This window comes from Lactuca virosa, chromosome 8 (genome assembly GCF_052849685.1).
Source record: "Lactuca virosa cultivar CGN04683 chromosome 8, Lactuca_virosa_CGN04683_v6, whole genome shotgun sequence".
Classification (NCBI taxonomy): Eukaryota; Viridiplantae; Streptophyta; class Magnoliopsida; order Asterales; family Asteraceae; genus Lactuca; species Lactuca virosa.
This window is the reverse complement of record NC_136433.1, coordinates 344,193,808-344,212,687: the sequence shown is the minus strand read 5'-3', so window position 1 is coordinate 344,212,687 and position 18,880 is coordinate 344,193,808. Positions and strand designations below refer to the sequence as shown.

The window sequence follows — 18,880 nt, the reverse complement described above, 5'->3', positions numbered from 1 at the left end:
TTGAGGATGGTAAGCTGTGCTCATATCCAGCTTAGTTCCAAGAGCCTTCTATAGTGACTGCCAAAATCTCGAGGTGAATCTGCTATCTCTGTCTGAGATAATGGATACAGGCACACCGTGCAGTCGTACTATCTCTTGAATGTAGGTTCTAGTCAATCTCTCCATTTTGTATGTTTCCTTGATTGGTAGGAAGTGAGCAAACTTGGTTAATCTATCGATGATTACCCAAATGGTGTCATGACCACCCAGAGTCTTGGGTAACTTGGTGATGAAATCCATTGTGATCCGCTCCCACTTCCACTCAGGTATCTTTGGCTGTTGAAGTAAACCTAAGGGCTTTTGGTATTCTATCTTGACTTTGGCGCAAGTTAGGCACTTGCCCACGTAGGTGGCAATCTCTGCTTTCATGTTTGGCTACCAATATAGTTTCTTGAGATCTAGATACATATTATCTGAACCTGGGTGAACGAAATATCGGGTTTTGTGGGTTCATTAATGACCACCTCTCTGTAACCACCGAACCTTGGTGTCCAGATCCTGTCCATGAAATAACGAACCCCGTCACCCTTGATTTCGAAGTTCTTCTCCATTCCTATCAAGGCTTCATCTGCCACATTATCTGGCTTCAAGGCCTCTAGCTGAGCCTCTTTGATCTGCATGATCAGATGCGATTGGATTGTCATGGTTAGTGCCTTCACCTTACGACCTGAGTATTCCTTCCGGCTAAGGGCGTCCGCTACTACATTGGCTTTGCACGAATGATAGCAAATTTCACACTCGTAATCATTGAGTAGCTCTACCCATCGATGTTGTCTCATGTTGAGCTCCTTCTGATCAAAGATATGTTGTAGGCTTTTGTGGTCGGTAAAGATAGTGCACTTAGTGCCATACAGGTAATGCCTCCAGATTTTCAGTGTGAAGACCACTGCTCCCAACTCAAGATCGTGAGTAGTATAATTGACTTCGTCTGTCTTTAGCTGTCTCGAGGCATAGGTAATAACCTTTCCTCACTGCATAAGTACACAGCCTAGCCCCTGATTGGATGCATCGCAGTAAACTACGAAGTCTTTTGTCCCTTCAGGAAGAGATAAGACAGGTGCGTTGTACAGGGCTTGCTTTAGAGTTTGGAATGCAGTGTCTTTTTGTTTTCCCCAACTAAAGGTTACACCTTTTTGAGTTAGGGCGGTAAGAGGCTTAGCAATCCTGGAGAAGTTTTGGATGAACCTGCGATAGTAGCCAGCAAGACCCAAGAATTGACGGATTTCTGTGGGCGTCTTCGGTGCTGACCAATTCTCGATTGCCTTAATTTTGGAAGGGTCCACATGTATGCCTTCTTTGCTAACCACGTGACCCAATAAAGTTACCTTCCTGATCCAAAACTCGCACTTAGAGAATTTCGCGTAAAGCTTTTCTGCTCTCAATGTTTCTAGAACTTGCCTTAAGTGTTGGCTGTGTTCTTCCTCACTTCGTGAATAGATAAGTATGTCGTCTATGAATACTATCACGAACTTGTCTAGAAATGGACGACACACCCTATTCATCAGGTCCATGAATACATCAGGTACGTTGGTTAGACCGAAGTGCATCACTACAAACTCATAGTGACCATATCCAGTTCGGAAAGCTGTTTTTGGAACATCACTCTCCTGGACTCGTAGCTGATGGTACCCTGATCTCAGGTCTATTTTTGAAAAGTAGCTAGCTCCTTGAAGTTGATCGAAGAGGTCGTCGATTCTGGGAAGAGGGTAGCGGTTCTTGATAGTGAGTTTGTTGAGCTCATGATAATCTATGCACATCCGGAAAGATCCATCCTTCTTCTTAACGAACAAGACCGGTGCTACCCAGGGTGAGAGGTTTGGTTTAATGAATCCCTTGCTGAGTAGTTTGTAAAGTTTACTGGATAATTCCTGCATTTCCGCTGGAGCTAGACGATACGGGGACTTGGCTACGGGGGTAGCTTCGGGAATCAAGTCGATTCGGTACTCGACTTGACGCTCGGGAGGAACTCCTGGAAGATCCTCGGGGAAGATATCGGGAAAGTTACAGACTTCAGGGATGTTCTCGAGGTCCTTAACTTCTTTCTTTTTGTTTACGACATGGGCTAGGAATGTGTGACACTCTTTTCGAAGGTGTTTTTGGGCTTCTATGCACGAAATGATACGGAGGTTCGTGCTGAGTTTGTCGCCATAGATAATGAGGGCTTCGCCAGATGGCAGATTGAGGCGAATGGCTTTTTCGTAACAAAGGATATCAGCATGATTAGGGCTCAACCAATCCATGTCGATGATTACATCAAAGCTTTTTATGGAAATCAGCATAAGGTCGATTGGAAAGGAATAATCGTTTAAAGTGAGGGTGCATCCTACGAATACGCCGTTAGTACTCTCTTTCTTTCCGTTAGCCATTTCGACGGTGAACAGTTCGGTTAAAGGTTGGGATTTACGCTCAATTAGATGTTTAAATGCATGACTGACAAAACTTCTCTCCGCACCACTATCAAAGAGAATGCATGCATAAGAGTTGTCGAGGAGGAACGTACCCGTAACTACGGTGGGATCAGCAACTGCCTCCTTTTGGCCAATTGCTAGCACCTTCCCTGTGTTGCCAACTGTTGTTGTTTTGGGGCAATTCCTCTTGAAGTGCCCGGGTTCTCCATAACCATAGCAGGTTTGGCCTACTCCCGCTCCAGGACCCTGTTTGGTTGGTTGGATTTGTGCTGGAGTCTTGCAAAAACGAGTTGTGTGCCCCTTTTTTCCACATTTGTCGCATTGCATTTCCCTACAAACCCCCAAGTGATGGAAGTTGCATTTGTTACACAGGGGTAGGTTTCCATCATAACGGTTGGGAGTTGTTGGAGTAGTGGGAACAACAGCAGGGACGGTAGCAGCGTGGACTGCCACAGTCTGTTGCTTCTTGGAGGGATCTTGTGAAGGTTCGGGAGCGGCTGCTACGGGTTCATGACTGTCCCCGTGATCAATCAGAGTCTGCCCCAGACACTTAGCGTTGTCAAATGTGCGAGGCTTAGCCGCCAAAACGTTCCCTTGAGTTGGGGGTGTCAATCCCCACATGTACCTCTCAACTTTCTTTCTTTCCGGGGTGACCATCCCGGGACACAGAAGAGCCAGGTCGCTAAACCTAGCTGTGTACGCAGCAATGTCGGAACCCTTCATCTTCAGGTTCCAGAGCTCTTGCTCTAGCTTTTGCATCTCACCCCTTGGGCAGTACTCAACGAGCATCAGTTCCTTCAGATTTTCCCAACTCATGGCATTGGCCACGGGCAGAGTTAGGGATTTGACTCGGCTGTTCCACCAAGTTAATGCTCTATCTGTGAAGGTGCAGGCGGCAAACTTCACCTTGCTTGCCTCGGGGGACACACATATTTCGAAAATTGATTCGATATTCTCGAACCAACGAGTTAGAGCAATGACACCTCCATTGTCGTCAAAGGATTTGGCCTTCGCTTTCATGAAGTCTTTGTAGGAACACTCCTTTGAGTGTCCCTGGTTGCTTTCGAGGTTGAGGGGATGGGTACTACTTCCCGATCCGCTAGTGCTGCTAGAATTGATCTGCAACATAGCGGCAACCACAACGGCTGTAACTACTGCTTGAAACACAGCAGGGTCGAACTGAGGAGGTGGCGGCGGTGGAGAATTGTTGTTCTTTCGATTGGACTTCTTCTTCGGAGGCATCTTTCTCTAAAATAATTTATGAGAAAACGAAGATAAGTCCTCTACGGTGGTCAAATGTCAGGTGATATTGAACAATATATATCTCACCCTGATAGATAAAGTGTTCTATTAAGCGATTTTACAGAAGAAGTCTACTAATGCAAGTAAACAATTGCTAGAAAAATAAATAGCAACACTTGGAATGAAATCTGTACGACGTGTTTGGCTCTAGATAAAATACTCCTATAGTATTTTAGGTTGTGTGTTCTATTCTATTGATCTCTTTTGTATGAAGTTTGGTAAGTTTTAGACTTATCGTAACACCACTATCACTCCCAAGCACATGTCGGTCGTATCTCAAATAAATATAGTTGATCAGGCTATATTTATCCCAAATACGATTACATAACTTCCCAGGTTTAACAGCAATTTCCAACATTTAAATACTTTTGTTTTGTTCTTCTTTTGATACTGGTTCTGGTATGTATGTATACTTGTATACTTCTTATAAAATACTTAGATTTTAAAAGTATACTTTTAGTTCAGAGCACTTCGGCCCCTTAGCGTTTATAATTGTATATCATGAAAGGTTTGATATACTTAGTTCACTATAAACAATGCTCTGATACCAATATGTCACACCCCCAAACCGGAACGAAGGAAACGTTCGGGGGTGGAGGACGTCATGTACACTATCACAACAATTGCATCATAGTAATCAAAGCAAACACTACCATTACATTGAATATATATATATATATATATATATATATATATATATATATATATATATATATATATATATAAGTATTTACATATGTTCGATACATAGTTTGTATGACATCAAAAGTATATAAAAAAGTATAAAAGACGAGACACTATAAGCTCCGTCTTCACAAAAGCCTGCGGGAGTACCTGCCTACTGATTCCCTGAGAGTACAAGCGGTTTTGAAAGAGTATCAGCATTAAAGCTGGTGAGTTCATAAGTATGTTTTTGTATGGAAAACCTGTCTGTGAATCTGTAAAATGTTGGCATGTTCTCAAGAAAATCCAGTTTTTCTCTAGTATTGAAAAGTAGTCTTAAACCCTAATACCAAAGTGTATGTTCGTTACTGTGTTCTTGTAGTTGTATATGAAAGTGTTAGTTTATATGCCTGGATACCACCAGTGGAATTGTATAGTATTGTTTTGTATGAAAACTATGGTAGGAAATCCCTGGCCATCACCAATAATGTATAATGTATTCCGTGTGAAAGCCCTAGCTACCACCAGTATGTATAGTATGTTCTTGTATGAGAACCCTGGAATCCACCAGTATGTATAGTAGTTCTATTAATTTAAAATAAAACTAATTGAAGTTGTTTACCATTCATACATTAATCGTATTATTTAGTACCAAATTATGAGTTGATATAACCATACTTGACCATAGAATTGCCTGAACGACGTTCTTCAGGCGTCGGAATCGAAATGACTTTGTCACCCAGGCCTGTCGGCCTAACTGTAGCTAACAGTTGCGGTGCGGGATTGTCAGTCCCGTATAGATCAATACACAAACTCATGTTCTCCCTCCAGGAGACTCTGGTTATAATCTCAGGACTTTTGTTAGTACTTAGGTAAGTACGCGAAGATGCTCACTCATAAAATGCTATACTAACGATTAAGTTTAGAATAAAATGAATCCTCTGAATTTAAAAGACTGTTTGTATAATCCATAACTAATATAGTTTATATGTTTATTCACATTGTATCTACGTTTCGTGCATTGATAATGTAATTGTTCTGTAAACTATACCTTTATAGTTTATATGTTTGTTAATGTATAAACTCTAGAATCGATAAAACCGCGTGTGGAATCCCAAACTATACCTATTATAGTTTTCATGTATGTTATGTATTCAATTCGTGTATTATACTGAAAACTTTGCAATTCAGGTTGTATGTTGAAAACTTCCCTTATGCTCAACATATTACAAAAGGGATAAAATATCTAAGTGTTTTATAAAATGTAATGATCTCTTGATTTTATTGTTTGCATAAGTTATAATCATGTTAAAAATCCTTTATATAAAATCACAAGATTTCTTTGTGTTTTGCTTGTATTCCCCCATGAAAACGTTAAAAGGAGTAAAGGTGTAGGCGTATGAACTCACTGTTGGTTGTGTGTATGTTCCAGACGGCGAGACTGGAAAGATGACCATTGAGTTGTTGTACGCGGAATTAACGGAATCCTAATGACAATTAAACACATAATTGTATTTTAATTAGCGAAACCATTAATTAAAGTGTTAGAAAACACTTGCTTTTGGTTTAGGAATGTTACCGAGACTTGTGTTTGTGGAAAACGAGGGTTTGTGGACAAGGTTCACGGCTCAAGGCCGTTTGCGGTCGTGAACTGAGTTTGCGGCCGTGAACGGTTTTCGGTTGTGAACGGTTTGTGGCCTTTGAAGATTTGAAGGTTGTTCTTGGTGTTTTGGTGTTCTTGAGGTAAAACTTGAAGATTTGAAGGTTTGATCTTGATGATTTGAATGTTCTTGGGAGGTTCTTGGGAGAGATTTGAGAGAGTTTTTGGGTGAAAAAGATGAAAAATGAGGAATCTCTCCGGTAAAATCTTATATATCGGCTGGGTTTACGGTCGGGAATGGGTTTACGGCCGTAAACGGGTGTGCGACCGTAAACACTGGGCTGAACGATTTTTGCTGATTTTCGAGTGTTTTTGGTTCCTAAAACTTATATAAATTTTATTTATATATATTAGATTATTTTCTAACCCACAAGAGCTTAATGGAATAAACAAAATTCGGCATTTTATTTAACGGAGATTGACTTTTGTTGACTAGAAAGTATCGGGTTGTCACAACTAGAAGCGACAAACATTGGAACTTTGGAGGATTGGAGCTTAAAAGAAGAAGATTTAAGCAAAAACCAAACTCACGACGTGAGGAGCAAGATTCTAGAAGATAGACACGCGGAAGCCAAAATCCTTGCAAGATACTAGAATTTCTACTAATCTCACGACGTAAGCCACGTTTTACGAAAACTATATATATCCCTTTGTATTTACGATTGGGAGAGCTTTTGGGAGGAGGGATATTCTGAGATACTCGAGTTTGGAGGTCAGAAACTTGCGAAAAAACATCTTTGGAATGAGAGCTTGTTTGAAGAGCGAGAATTTGAGGATTAATTCATTACATTCGGTTTGCGCTTATTTAATCATGTTAATTTCTTATGAACTTGTGTGTTTACTTTCAGCCATGAGTAGCTAAGTTAGTTTACTTTCACTTAGCTAGATGAAACCTTGAAACTATGAGTTGGTTTACTATCTATTGGATTTTATAAAGTTGGTTTGGTGTTTGTGTTTAATTATCATTACCTAGAATGTTAAAGTTTGTATATTTGTTGCTTAAATTCAAGTTTAGTGTAACTTAGTTACCATTAAATTACATGAACTTGTTTACCTAGTAGTTTAGTGACCATTAAATTGCTAGATCTAGGAGTGACCACATCTTAGATAAGTGATAAAAGTAACAACTTTAGTTGTGTTGGAGAACATAATTGTGATCATAATTGTGTTTGCTTAATTGTCTTAGATAAATCTTACATAGTCCAATTATCATTAATAACTAATTATGTGTTTGCTTGTGTAGGACTATTACATAGTAGTACATGAATTGGTGAAAATATTAGTAGATTGGACAAAGATTGCTAATTACATAATAACTGGTAACCAACTTTATTAATCCATAAATAGTAACTAACCATAGGAAAAAGGTAGATTTGAAACTAAACAAAAGTGTTTTAAATAAATTGATTACAATCGTTTTTAGTTGAGTGCTCAAGTTTATCAGAACTTGAAAAATTAGATAAAAAAACCCTTTTTAATTATTGCCTGCTTTTAGATTAATTTTTAGTAGTTATTTTAATAAATTGAATCTGTTCCCTGTGTTCGATACCCAACTTACTTTACTATAGTATAAACTGACTAGGTACACTGCCTATAAGTGCATTAGTAAATAAGTAGTTAGGTTATAAATTTAAAGCTAGATAGGTGATATATTTTGCACACAACAAGTTTTTGGCGCCGTTGCCGGGGAACGGCTATTTCCGTTATTAGTTAAATTGCTTTAGGTTAATCGACCCTTTTGTGGGTTAAACCCTGCAAAAAGTTACTTTTTAGCATTAGTTAAGTTTCCTGAAATACTGAACTCACGACTTGAGCTCCCATTGTTCACGACGTGAGATCTGATATCTCAGAATTTTATTTCGTTTTTACTTTTTTGATCAGTTTTAGTTCGTTTTTACGTTTTTATTTTTGTTTTTGTTTCAGTAGTATATGACCCGCGGATCAAAGACATCATTGGCACCACCATTTGAAGATCATGAGTCAAAATTCCATAAAAAGAAGGACAAGTACGTAGGAGGATCAAACAACAAGCCAAAAAAAGGAAAGCACGTTCGAAAGCTTTGAGAAGACTCCTAACAAAAAGGAAGCTGGTTACGAGTCGAAACAGAAACATACAAAAGTAGCGAACCCGAAATCGAGCCCGAAAACAACATGAAGGACATAGCTGACATGACGATAGACGCATACAAGAAGAAAATACGTGAGGACACCAGTCCAGGGCTTGTGCAACCCGTAATTCCCGCCACCGCCACCTTCGAGCTTAAGGGACGCATCCTTTACGCACTAAAGAATATTCCATTATCTGGAAAAGATCATGAAGATGCATACAAGCACCTCGATGAAGTCAATGACATCGTCAATTATTTCAATATTCAGAATGTACCATGAGAAACGGTCTTGTTAAGAATGCTTCTGGTTACCTTCAAAGGAGCAGCACAAGATTGGATAAAGGCACTCCCAACTGGTACGAGCACCACTTGGGCCCAAATGCGTGTAGAATTTCTCCAACAATTTTGTCCACCATTAAAGGTTTCTAAACTCAAGAAAGTCATAGCCAATTTCGAGCAACAAGCGTGGGAATCTTTATATGAAGCATGGGAAAGGTATAAGGGGTTACTAATGAATTGTCCCTAAAATGATCTAAACGAGCAACAAGAAGTCTCGATCTTCTACGATGGGGTAAACGTAACGACAAGGAAACTCCTTGATTCTCAAGGACCATTAACAAAGAAGAATCCCGCTAAAATTAAGGAGCTAATCGAAGAATTTTCCAAGCATTCAAGGGAGTACCACAACCCTCGACAAGACGGAGATGGGGAATCGAAAATGGTGTTTCGGAATACATCGCGACTGCTTTGGCAATGTTGAGTAACATGGATCGAAGAATGACAAAGATGGACCAATCCATACATGCAATATGTGTGGGTTGTGAAATTTGCAATGGGCCGCATTTGATTGAGGATTGCCATTTAGACGAAAACGGGAATAGGAAAGTGCAAGTTTGTTACTCTAGTGGAGACCGATATGATGAAGATTGGAGAAAGCCAAAGAAAGAATGGTTGCCCTATGAAGAGTACAAGAAAGAAAAAGATGAAAAATATAGGCAAACTGGACGAGGCTACTACCAAAGAGAACAAACACAACCCGAGAAGAAGGTGGATTTACTAGGTTCATGGAGACTTCTGAAAAACGACATGATGCAACTGATGTTACAATTAGAAACCAACAAGATTCCATCAAAAATATTGAGACTCAACTCGAGCAATTGACCACACTAGTTCACGAACGGTTACCACCTAAATTTCCCGATCAAAAGAAGCAACCACATGTCATGGCCATATCCAATGAAGAAGACACTATTTCTGAGTTTTTGGAGGAATTAGAAGAAGACACAAAGCAGCCTGATCCATAGCCAAAGCGAAAGAAAACTGAAGAAAAAATGAACCAGTTGACACGTAATTCTCACGTCGTGAGGATCCTTCCCTTACGTTGTGGGTTGGGTCTGATCAGAAAAAAATCTCTTTTGTCAAAGCATATCATCCTCCATTACCGTTTCCTTCTCGAGCTAAAGTACATCCATTGGAACAGGAGCATAAGAAGTTTATGAATCAAGTCAAGGGTGTTCTAATCAATACCCCATTTATTGAAGCCTTCGCCAAAGTTCCCGAATACGCTAAATTTCTGAAAGATCTCCTCAACACTCGTCAACAAATAGAGAAAACCTTAAAGGTAGTACTTAGTGAGCAAAGTTCCATGGTGATTATGGAGGGAATACCAAAGAAAATGGGAGATCCAAGACACCTTACACTTCCATGTGAGTATGGATATAACATGAAGACATTTGCGTTAGCCGATTCTAGAGCAAGTATTAATTTAATGCCATATTCGTTTTACCAAAAGCTCAACCTTCCAGAAGTGAAGGCCACAAGGATAACAATTCATATGGAAAATCGTTTGGTGACTCATCCTCGAGGCATGAATAAAGATATATTAGTAAAAATTAGAAAATTTATTTTTCCAATCGACTTTATTGTGCTAGACATGAAAGAGGATGAAGATGTCCCTATTATCTTTGGACGTCCACTACTTAATACCGTGCGAGCATTAGTAGATATTTGTGAATCAAAACTTACTTTGCGAGTGGGACAAGAGGAGATGTGTTGAAGCAAAAAGTGCCCATCTTAAACTTGGCAACCCGCAATCATCTCTACTACCGCAACTCTTATGTCTACCACAACCTGTTCTTTTCTCTACCGCAATTACTTCTCTGCTACTGCAATCAAGAAGTGAACTGTAATGAAGACTTAACTTTTGTACCGACTTAGTGTGATAGCATTTGTTTATCCAATGGACCTTGTATGACCATATTAGTCAGTAGTTTATTAATTGATTATTCAGAATGTAAGTCTTCGAGAATCTATAAATAGAGTACTCATGTTTTGTATCAACACACTTCTAATCTCACTTCTGAATTCACTTCTAATTCCAGTTCTCCTTCTTATCTCTTATATCTTCTCTACTATGATCTTTTGATTCTCTTAGAAATATAAAGATCATCTTCTCATATCTTGCTTACTGATCATCATCGAAGATCCTCTTCACTTTAAACTGATCTCACTTACTAACTCGTGTTTGAATGCAAACCCTGTTACGAATCAGCTTAGTGTTTACTTGATATATAACTTGTTGTCATTTACTTTTCTTTTAAATTTCCGCAACTAACATTCTAACAAATCTAACTTATTATTGTTGAGCTTTCATGATCCTTTGAGATTAACTTATTCCGCAACTATAAACTTGTACTAACATTTGTTCAAGTGTTTCCCAAATTTCTTCTATCAACAAGATGACATTTGGAGTTGAAGACAGATTCAATAAGAATGAGGCTCAAAACGAAGTGTTCTATATGGATGAAGATAATGAGCTTGAACAGTTAGAAAAATTAATGGAAGAAGAAATTCATACAAGAGAGGAAATCAAGCGTACCAATCCAAGAGAATCAATTCCAATGATCTTTAAAGATTTCTCATTTACAACACCAAGGTCCTAAGTGAATGAAGAAAGTGAAGTATCTTTGGTCTCAAGTGATGATGAAGAAGTAAGTGACAATGAGATTACATAAGAATTGAACAAGCCAACCTTGGACAAGCTGGATGTTAATGCTAGGGAACAACAAAAAGAAAAGGGAGAATCTCAACCTGCTGCGAGGAATAAAGGGTTGAAGCGGAAACAGGAGGAAGGCATACCAAAACAAAGAAGGAAAATTCTAAAAAAGCATATATAAGAAGGGTTCAAGCTTACAAAAGAAGGTGGAAGGAACAAAAAGTGCAAATGGAGATCGTACCTCCAACCAATACAACATAGGGCGACATAGAGTCCGCTCATGACTCCATACAAAGAAGCGCTTCTCGGGAGGCAACGCGAGCTCGGTTTTCATTTTCATTTTATTTTAGTTTTTTCATTTTCATTTAAGTTTTAGGATAAGTCGTCATCATAATCATCTTAATTTTAATAGATAGTAAAAAAAATCAAGTGTGGGGTTAAATTCAAGAGTGGTTAATTTTTTTAATAAAATTAATGTTTTTGGTCAAAAACTTCAAAATCACGACGTGGGACTAAGCCCCACGACGTGGAAAACAAATTTGACCCGCTTTTTTAATCAGTTTGCAGCTCACGACGTGAGCTTCATCCCTCACGACGTGAGATATAAAAAGCACGGGGGGACCATTTTATACGTAATCTCAAATCTTTGACTACCACTTCCAACTACTCACGCACAAACGAGAACCATCGGTCCCCACACTTGATTCTGTCACCAATTTTCTTCAAGCTTTTCTTAATTTCAGTTTTCCTCTTCAATTTCGGTAAGATTACCACACTTTAATCTTGTTAATTTTACTACTTTTGTGAATTTTAAGGTTAGGGTTTGTTCTTGGTGGAAAATGCCTAAATTGGTTCGTTTTTCTTTGAGACTGTTGATGCATTTAGTTAAAAGGACTTAGAATCACTGTAACATTCGGTTTCGAATCGCTTCATTATTCGGGGTTGTGGCCTATTCATCAGTTATCTTAAGGCTTCGGGCCTTAGAGGAAGAGAGAATTAGCCCTTTTTGGATGTGGGTATTATAGATTAAGTGATCCGAGTGTTCAATTGTGTTTCGGAGCCCAAGGGTATAATCGTAATTTGGCAGTTCGGGCCTTTATGAATTTTGGGTTTTGTTCGGGAAGTCTTAAACGGGGGTGAGTTGTTAGACGTGTAGGGCTTCTCGTCACCTTTCCGTGGAAATAAAGTTCGTCGAAATTGGACTTAGATCGAAGGAGTTATGGCCAGATGAAGTTTAGGTGTTTTGGAGCTTGGTCGAGTACGCGGGGGGTACTCACCAAGTATGTTGGGAGTAATGCCTGGTCTGGTCGCGGGTGGTTCTTGAGTACGCCGAGCGTACTCCCTTCAGCTAGAAACCCTCATTTTTAGGGTTTTACCCCTATTTTAAGCGTCTTTTATTCTTAAGCCTTGTTCCTTATCAGCCTCCATGCCTCCTTGTCACACCCCCGAACCAGACGGCGGAAACGTCCGGGGGCTCGTGTGACTAACAATTGAATAATCATCACAATGAATATACATGAATCATAACACGATCATCACCCACATTACATAATACAACTAGCATTGTTCACGTCAAGTACATTGTTAAAATACATAAGTTCAAATTGTTAAAAGTACGATAAGTGCTATTACATAAAACGAAACCATACATACTTGCATATCTTCCAGCTTAACGATTACCTGAGAATACAAGTTATTTTGAAAACGGTCAACATATATAATGTTGGTGAGTTCATAAGTATGTTTGAGTAAAAGTCTTTGTATCTTTCATAAAAACCCAGAAAATCCGATATTTTCTGTAAAATGTTTGAAAATGATGTGGAAATCAAGTATAAATGCATGTGTGAATTTCATAGTTAAAACTTGTATGAGTGTAGTTTAGATTCATTTTATTTTGAATAAATGATAAGTGTATATGAATAATTTCCCTAGAAAATCCGATATTTTCTGTTTTATAACAACGTCTAGTTTCTTGTATCATTAGATAAGTCGTTTTGCATTGACACAATTAAAGAGTTTATCTTCAAAAGGTTAAACTTTTGGTATTGAATCCCTATATGAGCCGTTATAACCATGCATGATAATGACTAGGTCGCCCGTCTTGGTATTTTTCCAAATGCCGGTCTTGCTAAGGATTTTGTCGCCCTAGACCGGCCTAGTCTAGCTGTAGCGAACAACTAAGGCGTAGGGGGTCACCCCGTATAGATCTATACACAAACTCCCGCTTTCCTACCATGAAACTCTGATTATAACTACATGCTACGATTGTACACTCGGAGGTGCCAACCGACATGTCTCACTAGATTCTCAACCCCATTTTGTTCTATGTTTAATGTTTACATATATGTGGTACGTTTTTGTATTCGAAAAGTACATATATAAGTATACGAAGTTTAATGATTACGCAATGGTATAGTTACGGCCTACTAACGTGTGAAATTTCCATTCTAAGCCCTATTAGCATGTAATTAGACCACAAAGGCCCAATAACATGAAAGAGGGTAATTTAGGTCCAGTAGGCATGTAAATGGGCCACAAAAGCCCAATAACATGTTATCCATGACTTAGACCCAAATTAACATGTAAGTGGGTCGCAAGACCCAATAAACACATCATGGAAAACATTGGGCTCAATATACACTTAATTGGGCCCTTAGGGTCCAATGGTCAAGTAACGTGTATATTAGGCTCAATAAATAGTTATCGACGTATTTCGTTCGTTTGTATTATTCGTTGTTTGTTTTAGTCCGAGGCTTATTAAATTGGTGATAAGAAGCTTTCATTTTTGTAAAATGACATTTTTGGCCAATAATCCTCCAATTTTTAATTAAGGCCCAAAGTTTTGTAAAAATGACACTTTAGTCCATAATTTATAAAAATTTGTAATTTTGTCCCAATTGTTTGGAATTTCGTGAATTTGGCCCAAAAAGTTATATTTTTACATTTAGAACCCTGTTTTGCAGAAAATACCTTTTCAACCCCTTATTTGTAAAAGTTTACACTTTCGGCCCAAATTTTGGAAAACTTTGCATTTTTGATCCAATTTGAAAATAAATGTTCTTTTTACCCCTAAACTTGGTTTATTTACATTTATGACTCAAACTTTGGCCAAATAACATTTTTAACCCCAAAACTTCTTTTTCTTCGCAAATTAGGCCCAAAACCGTGAGGCCCAAAGTTTTGGCCCATTAAGCTTAAATTTGCATCTTTGCCTCTTTTTAAAGTGTGTTTAACATAAAAAGACCTTTTTATACATGTAGGACCTGTTTGGCCCTTATAAAAACGTACCTTTTTGCCCTTATCTTTTGTTTTCTTGACAATTTTGACCTTTAACAAGGTTTTTGTTGAAATCTTTTGTATCTAAAACATGTAATCACTTTTTGCATGATAATATGATGTATATAATGTCATAGTTCATAGATCTTTGCTAAATAATACTTAGAATTTCGAGATTTGTTAAGATCCAACACATTTTTACCAAATAAACAAAGTATTCACACCAAACATGCATATAACACATAGATCTACACATTTTACTTGCATTCTCCCCCAAAAATCATATGAAAACCAAAAACAAGGGGGGGGGGTATGAACTCACCTTAGCTTGATGTTTTGGTTTTTGAAGAAGAATGGAAAGAGATGAAGTGATTTCCGGCCCTAGCAACTCCCTTGAGTAGTTTTCAAACTTTAGGGACTTCTAATGAGTTAGAACATGAAGGAAGGTTATGTAAGAAAAGATTTTTAGCATTAAGATGGATAATATGTGTTTATATATAATAAACACTTACTAAGAAGTTGAAACCTTGAAGATTACTCTTGAAGCACAAACAAAACCTTGTGATCTTTGATGAAAGAAGAGGATGATTTTAGAGATGTTTGGAGAGGATTTTTGAGTGTGTGTGTGTTGTGGCTCTTGGCCGAGAGTAGAAGAAGAGAGGGGAGAGAGAGTGGTGAGGTGACTAGTATGGATGTATGGAGGTCCTTGCATGGATACATGATGTACAAAATGGAGGTGACACCTCCAAAGTCAACCCTCCCCCTATTTCACTTTTTTTTCATATACATGGGCCGAGATTTTGGGCCAAGAAGAAAGGGTGGAGTAGTTTGGGCCCATTAACTTTAGTTAGGATCTTTGGGTCCTAAACATAAACTTTTTTGACCTATTGGGCCCTTGGAAGCATTCACGGCCTAAATAGAATAATAGAATGGGCTTATGGCCCACTAAGGTTAATTGGATTAGTTATGGCCCAATAAGGCCCATTAGGGTTAGAATGAATCATTCTAGGCCCAAATGGTCCAAATGTTTTAGATTTATGAATTGGGTCCAATTAGGATCCAATTTGGGCTTCTAAGTCCAAAAAAATTTGAATTGGATGCTTATTGGTCCATTAGGCCCAATAAGGAACTCCTAATCCAATGTGGACTTAAACCATGGATCTTAGGGCTTCAGACTCTTTGATAAATATGAATGGTGAATCTAAATGAGCATTGAGTGAGATTTACTTAGAGTATATGTTTTACAATAGTTGAATGGTTACACAGGAATAGAATTTCCCAGCTAAAATGCCAGTTGTGACATCATCCCCCCGTTAGAGGGAATTTCGTCCCGAAATTCTTTTGAAAACTAGGATCGTGAAGGAAAGAATAAGTGAGGGTACTTTTGCTTCATCTGGTCTTCACGTTCCCACGTAAATTCCGGTCCGCATTTTGCGCTCCATCGAACCTTCACGATCGGGATGCGACTTTGCTTTGTACGCTTCACCTCCCTATCTATAATCTCGACTGGTTCTTCGACGAACAGGAGATTATCGTTTAACTCTATCTCTTCCAAAGGGACGACAAGGGTTTCATATGATAGACACTTTTTCAGATTGGAAACGTGGAACAGTGGGTGTACGTTGCTGAGCTCGACGGGTAGCTGCAACTTGTAAGCCACTGGACCAATCCGGGCAAGAATCTCGAACGGTCCAATGTACCGCGGGTTCAATTTTCCTCTTTTCCCAAATCGAATCATTCGCTTCCATGGAGATACCTTTAATAGCACGCGATCCCTGACTTGAAATTCTAGTGGCTTTCGCCGCTTGTCAGCATAGCTCTTTTGTCGGTCTCACGATGCCTGAAGTCGAGCTTTGATTTGGACTATCTTCTCAGTTGTTTCACGATGATTTCAGGTCCTGTAAGAGCACCGGCTGGCGATTGCCCTTTTGCTAGTTGAGTGTCACCCACTTCGGCCCAACATAGGGGCGATCTACATTTACGACCATAGAGAGCCTCGAAGGGAGCAACCTTGATGCTCGTATGGTAACTATTGTTATAAGAGAATTCGATCAGAGGCAAGTGGGCATCCCATGATTTGCCGAAGTCAATCACGCAAGCTCGGAGTATATCCTCGAGTGTCTGGATGGTCGCTCACTCTGACCATCCGTATGTGGGTGGTAGGCGGTGCTCATATCTAGCTGTGTTCCCATTGCCTTCTGAAGAGATTGCCAGAACCTTGAAGTGAATATGCTATCTCGATCCAAGATAATCGATACTGGCACTCCATGGAGTTTCATAACCTCCTTAAGGTAGATTCGGGTCAGCTTTTCCATCTTGTAGGATTCCTTTATTGGCAGGAAATGAGCGGATTTTGTTAATCTATCGACGATTACCCATATAGCATCCAATCCGTCTGCTGTCTTTGGTAATTTGGTCACGAAGTCCATGGTAATCCTTTCCCATTTCCACTCGGGTATCGCTGGTTGTTGCAATAGCCCCGAGGGCTTTTTGTATTCCATTTTCACCTTGGCACAAGTAAGACACTTGCCCACGAAAGTAGCTATCTCTGCCTTCATATTAGGCCACCAATATTGCTGCTTGATATCCAAATACATTTTATCTGACCCCGGATGAATAGAATATCGCATCTTGTGGGCTTCATGCATGACTTTCTCTCCGAATCCCCCAATTTTGGGAACCCAGATTCTATTCATGAAGTAGCGGGTTCCATCGTCTCTAGCTTCGAGCTCCTTCTCCATTCCTCGTAGTGACTCACTAGCGACGTTTTCTGTCTTCAATGCGTCCAGTTGGGCTTCTTTGATCTGTGAGGCTAGATGAGATTGGATGGTGATCGACAGAGTCTTCGCACGACGACTTGAATACTCCTTTCTGCTCAGGGCATCGGCCACCATGTTAGCCTTGCCTGGATGATATTTGATCTCACATTCATAATCATTTAACAGCTCAACCCATCTTCGCTGCCTCATGTTCAGTTCCTTTTGATTTCGAATGTGCTGGAGGCTCTTGTGGTCTGTAAAGATGGTGCACTTGGTACCATATAGGTAGTGCCTCTAAATTTTTAAGGCGAAGACCACCGCCCCCAGTTCGAGATCATGCGTGGTGTAATTTACTTCATGCGTTTTCAGTTGTCTGGATGCATAAGCAGTTACCTTCTCTCGTTGCATGAGGACACAACCTAAACCTTGATTCGAAGCATCACAGTAAACTATGAAGTCTTCGGTTCCCTCCGGTAGAGATAGCACTGGAGCACTACAAAGGGCTTGCTTCAAGGTTTGGAAGGCAAGCTCTTGCTTTTCGGTCCATTTGAAGGGTACGCCCTTTTGGGTCAACGTGGTGAGGGGTTTGGCTATCTTGGAAAAGTTCTGAATGAATCTTCGGTAGTAACCAGCAAGACCCAAGAATTGGCGAATTTCTGTTGGTGTTGACGAAATTTCCCAGTTTTCGATTGCTTTGATCTTGGAGGGGTCCACATGTATTCCTTCTTGACTGACCACATGGCCCAGAAAGTTTACACTGCGGAGCCAGAATTTGCACTTGGAGAGTTTCGCATACAGCTTTTCAGCCTGTAGGGTTTCTAAAATCTGTCGGAGGTGTTGGCTATGATCTTCTTCACTTCGAGAGTACACGAGAATATCGTCGATGAAAACGATTACGGATTTATCAAGGAATGGGCGACAGACTCAATTCATGAGGTCCATAAATGCAGCGGGGGCATTTGTTAGACTGAAGGGCATTACGACGAATTCGTAATGACCGTATCGAGTTCGGAAAGCAGTCTTAGGAATGTCCTCATCTCGGACTTTGAGTTGATGATAACCGGATCTCAGATCTATCTTTGAAAAGTAACTAGCTCCTTGAAGCTGGTCTAATAGATCATCGATTCGTGGAAGTGGATACCGGTTTTTAACGGTGAGTTTGTTTAATTCCCTATAGTCGATGCACATCCTGAAGGATCCGTCTTTCTTTTTAACGAAAAGAATCGGAGCTCCCCACGGCGAGAAGCTGGGTCTGATGAATCCTTTCTCCAGGAGTTCGCCCAGTTGGCTTGATAATTATTGCATTTCTGCAGGAGCCAACCTATAGGGTGATTTGGCGATTGGAGTGGCTCCAGGCACTAGGTCGATTTGGAATTCGATTTGTCGTTCTAGGGGTATTCCCGGAAGATCTTCTGGAAACACGTCCGAGAAGTCACATGCCACTGGGATGTTGTGAATGCTCGCTTCCTCTTTGGTTTTATCCACCACGTGAGCAAGGAAGGCGTAGTTCTTCTTTTGTAGACACTTTTGTGCCTTGATACACGAGATAAGGCGAAGGTTTGCACCGGGTTTATCTCCGTAGATTATTAGGGTTTCGTGATTAGGAAGATGAAGGCGAACGGCCTTCTCGTGACACATAATATCGGCATGATGGGGGCTTAACCAATCCA

The 18,880-nt window shown here is 39.7% G+C and overlaps 1 non-coding gene across 1 annotated transcript; it reads right to left on the bottom strand.

The window, feature by feature from the left end:
* Positions 1–8,607: 8,607 nt before the first annotated feature.
* On the bottom strand, positions 8,608–8,714 carry LOC145134985 (small nucleolar RNA R71). The gene has a single exon (XR_013719467.1). It is a non-coding gene; the product is annotated as a small nucleolar RNA R71 (small nucleolar RNA).
* Between the last annotated feature and the right edge of the window lie 10,166 nt (positions 8,715–18,880).